Source organism: Phocoena sinus, chromosome 5, assembly GCF_008692025.1.
Source record: "Phocoena sinus isolate mPhoSin1 chromosome 5, mPhoSin1.pri, whole genome shotgun sequence".
Lineage (NCBI taxonomy): Eukaryota > Metazoa > Chordata > Mammalia > Artiodactyla > Phocoenidae > Phocoena > Phocoena sinus.
In genome coordinates this window covers 21,445,351-21,458,797 of record NC_045767.1, presented here as the reverse complement: position 1 = coordinate 21,458,797, position 13,447 = coordinate 21,445,351, and the positions used below count along the sequence as shown (strand labels likewise).

At 39.2% G+C, this 13,447-nt stretch overlaps 1 pseudogene; it reads right to left on the bottom strand.

Annotated features, from left to right (window-relative positions):
* Positions 1-11,147: 11,147 nt before the first annotated feature.
* Positions 11,148-13,027, bottom strand: LOC116754304 (annotated as a pseudogene).
* Positions 13,028-13,447: the final 420 nt, after the last annotated feature.

The following is a 13,447-nucleotide window of genomic DNA, read 5'->3' as shown; positions in this document are numbered from 1 at the left end:
TTAGCCTTCCACAACTCAACCTAATACTTTTTCCCCCCTTACATACAAACTGAAATGTCCTTTGAGTAAAATCCTTCCTGATATATCTCTTTTTGTTGATAGGTCCTAGAGGTATGCTAATTCCAGAAAAAAAATAAGGAGACAAGAATCTTAATCTAAATCACAAAATCTTTTATAAATTGAGTTGAATAACCTCCAGGTACTATCTTCTTTAGCCTAGTAAATAAATGTAAATAAATTTTAGACAATAGATTTTTTTTCCCTTTGAAGAAGTCATTTTTACATTTTCGAGGTTTACCGATAGCAAGCTAAATAAAATAATGAGCTTTTTTGTTTTTTTGTACTCTGGTAGGACTAAAAATGAACAACAGCCTCTTTGCTAAGCCTGTCTACGTCTCTCCAGCTTTCTAGGCATATTTCATTCAAATGATTCCTTGTCCGCCAAGAACTTGCCCATTCATAGTCTCAGCGTGTGGTTGGGCCGGTGGCCACCTCTAATGTTGTGGCATAGATTTGTGGGGGGGAGAAAACATTGTTCTGTCTGTCACCACTTCTCACACATTCATGTGCATCAGCTGGGGATCTTGTTCAGCTGCAGTTTCCAAGTCAATAGGGCTAGGGCGGAGCCAGAGAGTCCATATTTCTAGCTAGCCTCAGGTGAACGGAGGCTGCTGGTCCACTGGACCTCATTTTGTCTGCTAAGCAGCCCCTATGTGATGTGTTTTCATCTTTTCTCTTAATTAAATGAAAGTTCTTGAGGAAAGAGACCTAACGTATCTTTATGTTTTCCCAGCAGGGCCAAGCACAGCACTGGGCATATAGTGGGTGTTCGATAAATGTTCGTTGCTTATCAGAAAATAAGAATAGACCGATTGCCCTCTGGTGACCTAACTTTTGTTTCCTTTCACAATGTATGAACAATAAGTGGCCCTCTTCTCAAACTGTAAGTTGATAGGGTACGACTCTGAATACTGGTATTGCCTGAGAATAGAAAGTTGAATTTTACCGCTATACTGGGAGTCACAGAACCAGATAACGAATCTACAGCTAGTTCTTTTTGCCTATCCTCTGACCTCCCTGTCTGGGTAGAATATATTCTAGGATGGGTGCCCTCTTCAACTCATGGAAATAAAAACACTGCATGGTACAAAGTACTGGGGTCATACACCTCTTTAAGGGAAGGGAAGGTAAATAGGAGGCTGAGGATAACGTCTTGAAAGTTCTTTCCAATTTGAAAGTGTCAATGGATATTCATGCAGAACTATGTGTGCGTTGCTTTGACCTATTCCTCCTCTTTCTAAGAAGTGAAATTGTTTGAGGCAATTTATCCATAGTATCACTCAGTTAAAATTGCTCCTAAGCATTTTTGAGTACTGAGAAGGTCAAAAGCACGTGGCTGTTTGTTTTGCTCTTAGACCACGAGGAGTCCATTTTCAAATGTGCATAGTGAAGCCATCCCGTGGGTTGAACAGCTTGACTTCCCTGTGTGAGGGGTGGGTAACTATGCTTAGCGTGTAGACAGTCTTTTACACGCTCTGTGCTTAAAAACCATTGTTGCTTTGATTTTTTTCTAGTATTCCATGTAAGTAATGGCTTAGCTAAATGAGAAGAATGCTTGAAAGCATATTAACATCAAGTTCCAAATATAGAGAGATTAAATGACCTTCGTAAGGGCAACACACTAGTCATTGACAAATACGCACCAGATCTTATCTCAAATCCCCAAGTTACTTTACCAAGTTAGCTCATTCTTTCTTCCTAGACATCTTATTTCCAGGAAAATTGTGAAGGTCTATACAACTTTTGAAAGTAAGAAATATGTCTTATCATCAGACCTGAGACTAGAAGAGCAATGGTTATACTGTTAAAAACATTATAACTTATAGCAGAGTTTTAAATTGACTTTTGGCTATGTTTAGAACCCTTAGAAGATAGGGCAAGGCATTCCTCTTTAGAAATAATGTCATCATTTATGGACAGAAAATAGTTTTCCATTCTAAGGAATAGTCCTCTGTAGAATTTGCTGAGTTTTCTATAGCTAGAGTTACTAAACAAAATATATGATGTCCCAGAATATTCTGTTGTCTTTGGTTTCAAACAGTGTTATTTTATTATGTTTTTTTCATTCCTGGCTACCTAAGTGGCAGAGCGGAAACCTCTCTTCAGAATCTAGTGCCTAAAAACCAAATATTTATGGATCTTGAGGTCAGTGTAAATTCAGCGTACAAGATATCTTTTTTGCCTTCAAGGTACTTTCCCAATGCTTATCTTTATTAAACATGAATCATTTGAAAACATAAAGTTTCTGAGAAGGTTAATGTCATGGGCCAAAAAGAATGGAATCACAAAACCTGAAACACATTTCTGTTGATGAAGCTCTTTCTCAGAAACTTGCTTTGTCTTCCCAGTTTCCCTTCTTTAACCATTGTACCCTGGCAAGACTAGTGCCAAGTGTTCTTTTCTTTATTGGTTGAAATGGGGAAAACAAAAGACAGAAAGCTTAATAAACTTGTCCTTTTAAACAATTTTAGAAGCCATATGAACTATGAAGAAGACAAAATCGACTTTGATGTGTTATGCATTAATCTGTCAAAAATACAGTATATTTAATGGCAGAATATTAGCAGAGTATATCTATAGATGGTGGATCATTAATGTTTTGATTTTAGGTTTCTTTTATACATTTTCTTCAATCAACATTCATTACCTTTGTTATAAAAAGCAACAAAAATTGTTTGTAAAAGATTAAAATGCATGCATATTTTTAAATTATCCATAATTATATTAGCAAACAGTGTTACATAAGTTTGGAGAGATACAAAAGAAAAGTCTTCAGAGGCAACCTGAGTAGAAAATTACCACTAACTTGTAGCTTTGATACAACCCCTGTAGTTTGGAGGGTAAATATCTCCTACCCTCCTCTTCACTTCCCTGTCCCAGCTCATCGCTAAATGCATCGGGGCTGTGTTGCTGGTCAGCAGCCTTAAGCCTAAGCAGGATGGATCCTTTGCATTATTTCTCATTTCTCACAAGTCTCCTCCCTTCCAGTATCACCAGGCTGGCTCATTTCCTCAGCCTCCCCTCACAGTTACTGCCATGTCATACAAACTGACGTCTCTGCCTCCAGGCTCTCATACCATCATCCCATCTCTGTTGCATCACGACTAACCTTCTCCAAATATTTATTTACCATGTCTCACTTCTGTTAAGGAATCCCACAAAGCCTCTATTTCTTGTTTTCTATTGTTCCAAGTTTAAATTTTTTTCATGCTCTCTAGTTTATGCTATAATTAGTTACCAAACTATTTCTCTGAGTTCATATTCTACTATTCACCACATCTCAATTTCTAGTTAAGTAACTCTCCTCTCACTCTCCCACATGAATCAGGCACAATTCCCTATCTCAACCCTTATTTGTTTGTTCTGCTGTGTAGGAATATCTTCCTCTTTTCAACCTACTCAAATACCAATGACCCTTTGATCTGGCCCAATTCCCATTTCCTCCACGAAGCCTTACGGACAAGTCAGCCTGGGGAGAGCTCTTTCTTGCTCATTTTCACTTGCTCATGTAATTGTGAAGATAAAAAATTATATGCAAAGCAAGAACTGACTACAATCACTTTTCATATACTAGACAAGTGGAATTTTCATATAAGGGGAGATGATTCTTTTTTTTTTAGGGAAAAAAACCCCAATAGACTCTTTAGCAATAGTGAAGCTTCCCTGTAACATGGATTACTGAAGGAGTGCCAGATACTTCAGATTAAAGAGCAGAAATATGGAGTACCTGAGATTGTGTATGAGAGAGAGGAGGAAGCTTGGAAATACTGGAGAAGAAGCGGTGACAGGGGAGCCTGAGAAAATATAGCTAAGGTAATATCTCTAGGGAAGCATGGACAATGGACAGTTACCCACGTCTGGGACAGGCTGAAGAATACAAGCATTTCGTTTTCAATTAATGTCTGTCCTATGCTGAAAGCTGCACCTTCCACTATGCCAAATCTTAAATAAAACTCATCCTGTGTCAATGGTATTCTGGAGGAGTGAAGGGATCAGAGCAATGGCCAGTGGGGAGCAAAGATGTGCAGACCAAGGGCAGCAGCTACAGAGTTAGATGCCAAGTGTAACCTACTAAAGAATAGAATCAGAAAACTGAAGCAAGAGGACACTAGGGGAAATGCCTCACCAATAATTCTCAGCTATTGGAGTGGTTCCTGGGTTTTTCATAGCACATGAGAAAAAGCAAAGTTATTATGCTTAAATATTAAAAGGGCACCTAGGTAGCTGTCTTTGGGGGGTGTCACTGAATTTTGAGCCAACTATAATTCATCTCTTAAGCCTGTGATAGTTTCAGATCTGTAAACATTGTTTCCTCCACAGATTATAATCTGAGGGAGAAAATAAATCTTATAATCTTTTACATCTCCACAATTGCTACCTTGAGGCAGGTGCTTAATAAATACTTGCTGGACTGCAGTTAAATTAAGTTGAAATAAGAGACTGGTTCTTCATATTTATGAGAAAGCTCATCAAATATTATTGCCGATGTAAAAATGTGTGTCCAGTCAAGCATTTTTATAGCATGTATACTAATTTTTTTTAAAGGCTTTCAGAATACTTATATTGAAATTTATGCGGAAAGATAAATGAAACTGTAGTATCAGAATTCATACAAAATAGACTGGTCAGAAAGTATTTTTTCCCTGTACTGAATAGAGAAAAATCACAAGGATTTGCATTTCTTGCTGTTAGGATTATGGCTCTTAGTATTTGAATAAATCATGAACTAGGACTCTTGTAATGTTGTCTTTCTCTGTAAGTTATACAACTAGATAAGTTATATAAGGAAGGGGGAAAGGTTATTTTATTCAACTTAGAGTCTATGTTTATTTTGGCTATAATAAATTAAGTCAAGATATATGTAAGTAGTATGGAGTCATTTAAGATGTTTGAAGGCTTATGATCCCTACTGTTAAAAAGTCAGCCTGTCATTTTTAAACTGCAGTTTAGGACAGGAAGCTAATATACATAATCTTATATAAAGTATATAAATACTAGTAAAAACTACATAGTAAAACTTTTATCTCACCCAAAAAGGCAGTGTCAATGAGTACACATCTGTTGGTGAAATCACTTTCAAACCTTCAGAAAGTGAAGTCAAAACTGAAAATAGGTGGGGGAAGCTTTATTCTTAGAGCCTGGTGGAAGAAATGTCATGTTCTTTAAGTTTAAATTGTTCTTTTCTTAGGGACTCTAAACTTCGTTTAATTGGCAAAGTGGAGACTTTCTGTAAAAACTAATTTGATGGGTGAATCTTGAGAAGTCAGGTGTGGTAGAGATAACAGACTTTAGACAGTTGTGCTTATAGATGTTGAAGTGAGGCAGGATTATCATTCTAAGGTAATTCCCAAAGTAATGCTTCTCAGAAAATTCCATTTGAAGGTGATGTCTATGATATTTTGGACACAACCAATTTATTCCCTGGAACTTTATATAAAAACATTATATAATTTATATAAATGCTCAAAAATATTATCCACGTATTTATTTGTTATCTGAAAATAGACAATCATGTTGTGTTAAGGAGGACAAATTGTCAAAATACAAAAATATTAATTAGTAACTAAGCACCAAGAAAATTAACGCCCACTCGAATATCCCTCCTTTTGTAACACCGGTATGGATGTCAGTCAGCATCTTGTCATATGATCAGTCAGTGCCTTGAAGATTATCATGTGCTTATGTTATCCAACAATACAATACAGTTTGATTGAAGAGTGAAAGTGCAAGAGTCAAGCTTTACAAAGTTACCTGGGAAAACTGCTTGACTCTCATACATACATTGCCAGTTAAATGTGAGGCTCAGATCAGAGGAGAGAAGCAACATGGTCTGTACATGATGGGCTTTCGATAGGGAATGATTTGAAAATCAAAAGATTAAGGGGTGGGCTTCCCTGGTGGCGCAGTGGTTGAGAGTCCACCTGCTGATGCAGGGGACACGGGTTCGTGCCCCGGTCCGGGAAGATCCCACATGCCGCGGAGCGGCTGGGCCCTTGAGCCATGGCCGCTGAGCCTGCGCGTCCAGAGCCTGTGCTCCGCAGCGGGAGAGGCCACAACAGTGAGAGGCCCGTGTACCACAAAAAAAAAAAAAAAAAAAAAAAAGATTAAGGGGTGAATGTGGAAAACACAAATAAGCCTCTTTGCATCTGTGATATGAAATTCAAATTTGAAGGGCAGAATGTGCCATAGCACAGTTTTCTTAGAAAAAATATTTCTTACACAAACCAGTGAACACTTGATTCATTGTTGATTTCTTCTAAAAATTAGTGCAAAATTGCAATTATAACAAGAACTGTAAAGATACAAATTAAATCAACTTATTTTCATGATTCATAGTTTCAGTTTTCAAGACTAAAAGATAATTGATCTCTTTTCATAATGTAATATAAAATTATTCATTTTCATTTTAGGTGGGCTCACTTAAAATGATCCTTTTTGGTAGCTCCAGTTATCCTTGAGTTCAATACTGCACTTTTCCTGTTTTAGCTTCTTTCTTAGACATTGTTAAGATAAATATTAAAGAGCATTTTTAAAGAGAAATAAAAACAATTTCTTGTTTAAAATGATGGCATATTACATATTCTTTATAATTTCTCATTCAAAATAGAAAGCCACAATTATGTTTAATGTTTGAGCTATAAGTCAGAATACAAGAGTTTCAGTCAAGTATTTTTATTTAGTTGGTTATTCTCTGGGTAAGTCCTTACCGAACACCAGATACTTCTCAATGCTGGCCTTAAACCAGTGAACCAGCACAATCCTACCTGGCCCTTCCTCTTCGTGTCCTTGGGTAAATTCCCTGGCGTCTCTAACACTATTCATCAGACAAATGAAAGGAATCTTTAATTTCCTATTCAACTCTAACTTTCTCTTATCCTTAATTCTGAAATGGCACACATTTAACTCTGATAGGAATCCTATCTAAAATCCTATCTAAAATATGAAGACTGTGAAAGTACAGTATGGCTTCCCATTCTCCCAGTGCTCTTTTCCTGGTTATTCCTAGCAGGTCATTATTAAGTATATTGCTCTTTATTTACTCCTCATCTAGTCGTAAGCAGTGTGGACCGATTACGTGGGGGCATAAATATACTTGTGCCCCAACTGTCAAGTCAAGAAAGCGACTGTTTAAACAAGACAAGCAAAGCGGTTATCTGCTGTGTTTCGTAAAACCTGGTGAAGAGCCTGTCTTTTAATATCTGTAAAGATGTAATTCTTCTCTTTATATTGCAAATGATGCATGTTTATTAAGAAACAGCCTGTGACCTTTATAAATACTGTCTATATCCCATTACGTTTAGAAGGTAAAACAAACACGCTATCGGGATATGATAGGTAGGTTTTCCTTGCTCCCCAGTGAACTAGAGAAAGTCCCATCTGATGTACCCTGTGTACCTTTAACCATATTAAAACAGCAAAAAACAAGATCAAGAACCAAAACTACAACGGTGCCTAGTTAAAATGCTTGATTTTCAAGGAAGACTTTCAAAATACATATACTTAGTCAGGCAAAAAGTCCTTTCTCTTTCCAAGGCTAGCTTTTCCTTTGATTCTCTTAATTCTATCCCCTTTTGCCTCGTGCCCATTCCATGAAATACCCCCCTGTTGTCTTTCATGTTCAGTAGCACCCACTTCATCCCATATATTTCATTTGTTAGTTAATTAATTGATTCAAAAGACTTAAAAATGACTTCATGTGTTAAGAACTGCACAGGGCATTTATCAATGAAAATAAAATAATGACATATAATCCTAACAATCATTAACATTTCTTGGGCTTTTCACACATTACTTTGTATCATTCTCACACCAGCGACTATGGTTGGCATTGCTTGTATTCCCCTTTTACAGATAGAGACACCCAGAGAGTAACTTGATAGGAAGGTATGGAGCTAGCATTTGAACCTAGACCTTGAGACTGCAGAGCAGTATGGCCTATGATGTCGAGGAGACACAACTAAGTATAAGGAGACAGACACAAAAACAGGCAAATATAATGCATGATCGTTTAAATAACGGAAATATAAGAAGCAGTGATAACCCAGAGGAGCTGTGGGCAAGATATTACAGAAGTGACGCTTGAATTGAGTTTTGAAGGAAGACTAGGACTTTATTAGGACAACAGTTTTATTATTCCTCCCTCAAAACTTTGAAATCATTTTGAACTCCTGTAGAAGACTGATTGCATTAATGGCCCCAATTAATGGCCTCCCTTTATCAATATCCTTTGCTCTGTAACTTTGTGGTCCCCTCCCACTCTGAACATGGGCTTCACCGTGTGATTTTCTTTGGCCAGTGAGACCAATATGGTGCAAATAGAGTCTTAAAACATACTTCACATTTCTGCTCACAGTCTTGCTTCTTTGCCTTCACCTTGAGGACATGCCTGCGCCGGCCTGCTAGAGGCTGAGACACTGGAAGAGCAATTCAGCCCTGTTGTCCCAGCTGGGGCCCCAGATGTATGAGAGCCTGGCCAAAGTCAGCAGATGCCTGAATCGGGACTTCTTCCCCTCCACCAGCCCAACTCAGATAGTGGGCCTCTCCAGCCAACCCATAAACACACGAGCAAAAATAAAGTTCGTTGTTGTATGTCACTAAGGTTTTGTTACATAGGATTATTGTGGCAAGAGAGAACAGATGTAATTCTTGCCTGTACCTCATCTCCCAAGTCCAAGTTAGTAGTCCAGTGATACCCATTGTACCTCTGTGATTCATTCATATTTCTTTTCCTTTCAGTTATCATTACAACTATCCTATTGACTGATCAATTCCTCGTTGCCTGTATCCTAGGCTACTGTAATAGCCTATTAACTGGTCTCCTTGCCTCCAAATCTTTCTCCTCTTCAACCCATCCTACAAAAAGTGAGTCGTTTTTTGTTTTGTTTTGTTTTTTTTTAAACAGAGTCCTAGTGTTATCACTCACCTCCTCAAAGGCCTTCAATGGTTTATTTCCTTAAGAGCAAACTCCACAGTCTGGTATTCAAACCCTTCAACCCATCTAGTCCCAAATGTCCTTCTAGCTTACCTATTCAGGTCTCCTTTTCCCTCATCATCCTGTGCTTCTCCTCTTTGCTATCCAGTATCCATGCAATTGAAGGCTTTATCTAGAAAGCCCTGCTCCCCCTTTCCAGATGTCCCAACCTTACTATTCCTACATATCTAGATCTTGTGTTTTTGCCCCAGGAAACTTTTCTTGATTCCCAATTCTGAGTCTTCTCACATTTTTATACCGCTTTTAGGATCCTGCACCCTCACTTTTTGCCATAGTCATTTGTGTATAGGACTTGTATATCCACGACATTAGCTTCCTAGGGCTGCCATAACAAAGTGCCACAAACTGGGTGCCTTAAAACTGCAGAAACTTATCCTTTCACAGTTCTGGAGCCTAGAAGTCCAAAATCAAGGGATCAGCAGGGTCATGCTCCCTGCAAAGCTTCTAGGGGAGGCTCCTTCCTTGCCTCTTCCAGCTCTTGGCAGCTCCAGGTGTGCCTTGGTTAGTGGCAGCAGAACTCCAATCTCTGCCTCTGTCTTCACATGGCGTTCTCCCTGTGTGTGTGTCTAAACTTCCCTCTTCTCATAGGGACACCAGTCATATTGAATTAGTGTTCACCCTAATGACTTCATCTTATATTGATTACATCTGCAAAACCCCTACTTACAAATAGGATTACTTTCCCAGGTACCAGGGATTAGGATATTAACATATCTTTGGGCGGGGGCACAATTCAACTCATATACTCAGTGTATTCGAGGGCAAGCACTGAGTCTTTACCTTAGTACCATTCTGACTAGTAAAGCAGCCCCAGGACAGGGATGATATCTTCGTCATTTTGTGTCTGCTTAGCACATGACTTTGTTGTTCAACTTTAGGCTGAAATGAATCAAATTGTTTAAACATATTTGGAAAGATCATTAAAAAGTTCTGAGGCAGCCAAGAAAGATTTATTAAGCAACAATTGTGTGGGGTATTATAAAGCCTCAAACATGGGGGTGGTTATTAATCAACACCTTAAAAAAAATCTCAGTTTGGCAGAGAGAAAAGTCCCTAACACACCACCAGAGACTGGCAAATTCAATTTGAGGCAGTATGTGTGAGGGAAGAAAATAATTATCAGTTGAATATACTCTCAGATGGGCTAATAAATTAGCTAATTTAGAAAATTAGGTTGAAACTATTATGTTATCTTCAGGTTTTAAATAATGAACTTTTGAAGACAATATTGAAGCCTATCATGCCCAGAATATACTTATTGGGGATCAAAGAGATGGCGTCATGAAAATCAAAATGTCCAGCAAAGAATAGGCAGCTTCCCTGTTAAAGTCAAGGGTGTGAGGGCTCACTAACCTTTTCAGTCAAGCTATCCTCTTGGAAAGAACAGCAGTCATGGCACCTTCCTGGCAAGCAAAGGTCAAGAAAATCGTGTCTGGATGTCACAAGACAAATCAGTAAGTGCATCTTTTTTGTTGTTGTTGTTGTTGGAAAAATTACTTTATGAAGCCTTAAGAAGCTCTGAGTGTAATTAAACTGTAGTCCAGAGTTAGATACAATTTAATAATAGTTCAATTCCAAACTAAAAGTTATTGTAGGTGAGACCATGAAATTTCCTAACATGTGATTTTAATATGTTGTGCTAAATTTTCTAAAACAGCTCAGAGGAATCAATATTTACAGTAGATGGTGTATTTGTGAAAAATCTGGCATCACCTATTTTATATATATGTATACATGTATATATAAAACCCAAGATTATATGAACTAGGAAACAGATGTTGTATATCTCAACAGCAATACTAGAGTGCAGAGTCTGAGACTGGGATTTATAACGTGGGATTTGGAAAAGGAGCAGACATCTTGTTTTCAAAACCTGAAGTTTTTCTCAAGACCCAAGTCAACATCGGAACTGCCACAGAACAGGAAAAAGGGAAGCTTTTCCTGCTTCAGTTGTTCATCTGCATCAGAAAGTCCAGTATCCCTGAGACAGGAACCACTGCAATAAGAAGGGAATGAATAGGTCCTCCCAAAGGAAGATTGTTACTTCATTGTGCCCCTGCCCTGGTCACCAGGAGCAAACTGTGCATTTCCCAACCTAATGCTTGGCAGCACTGAGATGTTTCAGTCATGGTTCATCATAAACCCTGCGTTCTCCATCTTCATGAAATAACCTTGTCTCCCATTGAATTTCCTTTTCCTTCCTTTCTCGGGCTTCTGCTCTTTGTCTTTCTTCAAGTCTATGCTTGGCTTCAGTTGCTGCATCAATGTCTCTGATTTTTAAGTTGAAAGTGACATCCTTCCAAAGGCAGCGGGATTCCTACTCATTCTCATATTCCAACTTTCTCACTTTCTTCTTGATTATAGGCAACTTCTTGGTATCTATGAAAACCAGATATTTTCCCCCGTTGAGTATTTTGTGTACATTACACCATTCTATTCCCCTTCAACTGAGCAGAAAGACTTCTTGTCATTTGGAGAAAAAAATCTCAGCAGAAATTCCGTGCTTCTTGCCCCCTTAGAAAGGTTTGGTGTGGGAGATGATATTGGCACTATAGCCAGTTTTGGAACAATTAATATTGCATTCTCCGCCTAGTTCCACCCAGGGCACTGTGAGGATAGACCTTCCATAACCATTGGGAAATGTGAGAATGTAATGTTCATCATGGTCTAGACACGAGACACAGCCCTGTCCTATGTTGTACACCCCAGTTGACATCCCAAGGAATTTTGATTTGGTCAAGGTATGAGCACTGAATTGTATCTTTTTGTTAAAACATTCAGCATAAAAGGCTGAAATGGGTGGATGATGGGAAACCTGCTCAGCCACAAATGTTACGCTATTCTTGGAAACCCAGGGAACTGGTCCTTCTGAAACTAGTTCTCTTCGGTATCATTTTGGTAATGTCCAGTGACACTGAAAGTTCTCGCCCAAAATGGGGTTGTATGGCTTTTTGGCAACCGATCCTTTCCTTCCTGTGTGAAACGCTGAGAGGTACCATTTTACAACCTGAACCATTCGATCTCTGGCATCCTTCTGGTCACTAATACTCACAAACAGGTCCGGATGTGCAAAAAGTCTGCATACATTTCTAAAAGAGATCTTCTTTCAAGAATAAATGTTGGAAGAACTACCTTAGTAAGATCCATTCCAAGCCTAACCTGTGACAACAGATGCACGATAACTCTCTTGTGCTCTTCCACCGACCCTGCCTCCCCTTCATCATCTATATCATCATGTGAATCGACAAGGTCAGCATCACTTGTTCCATTGGACATGGAAGAATTAAGTGATTCCGTGGTACCTGGGTGCTTTAGACTATTTCCTGAGCGGCTGTGTGTCAAGACTGAGGCAGATCCGGAGGAATCTATTAAGTGCTTCTGGAATGAGCCACTGATGGAATTCATCCGCATCATAGAATTCATCTTCACTGCTAGAATAAGAGAACTCTGGGACTGTGTTTGGAGACAAGTTGACATGGCTTGGAGAAGTTAGACTGCTACTGGGTAGTGAGTGCCCACTGCCTGTACTATTTGGTGTTGGAGTCTGATGATGTCCCAAGGTAGCTAATACAAGGTCCAACTGGTAGAGAAGATGGACGCTGCTCTGACTTACACAACTGAGAAGGTTCTGGAGGTAAGACAGTCTGGGAAGGCATTGTGTCGATCACAGGTTCCAAGGGACTAGGTTGATATATTTCATCCACAGGATTAATAGTACTTATAATTCCGTCTGCGTGCTTCTCCGCATTACACTGGTCTTTAGCGATCTGCAGCAGCAGCGTTAATTGATTCTACCATGCTATTTGTTGTCTCTTTGAGAGTTTCAGTTTTCTTTCTCCATTCATCATCTTTGCAGTTTCGAAGTTTGTCATCAAAAAGCTTTAACTGTTCTATCAAGATTTGTAGGTAAGCATCAGCATCTGTAAGTTTCTTATCAAAGTCTTGGACACTAGGAACAAATCCTGAATCCATACCTCCACAAGTAGCCGTCAAGAAAGACCTTCACCAAGACCCCCGCCCTGTGTGCCTCCAGGGGAGGGAGCCGAGGGCCACTTCTGAGCACCCGCTCTTCTCCCACCTCCGCTGGATCACCGGGCTGCTGTGCAGTCAGACCGGTCAGGTTCAGCCAGTAAGTGATCTCTGCTGTATTCCAAACTGCCACCACAGGAAGTCAATGGACACCCCCAACTGCTGCTTCCCACAGGAGGCAATTAAGTGGTGCTGAAGAGGGCATGGCTGTGAATTTCCTTACTACACAGGGTCTTGGCTCACAGAATTAAATTTGCTTCTGGTCACCAATTAGACTTCTAGCTCTCCTTAACTAGCTTGCTAATGGGAGTTTTTCTCGAAAGAAAACTAAGTAGAGGAGTGAATGATACACGAAGCTAGAAATCG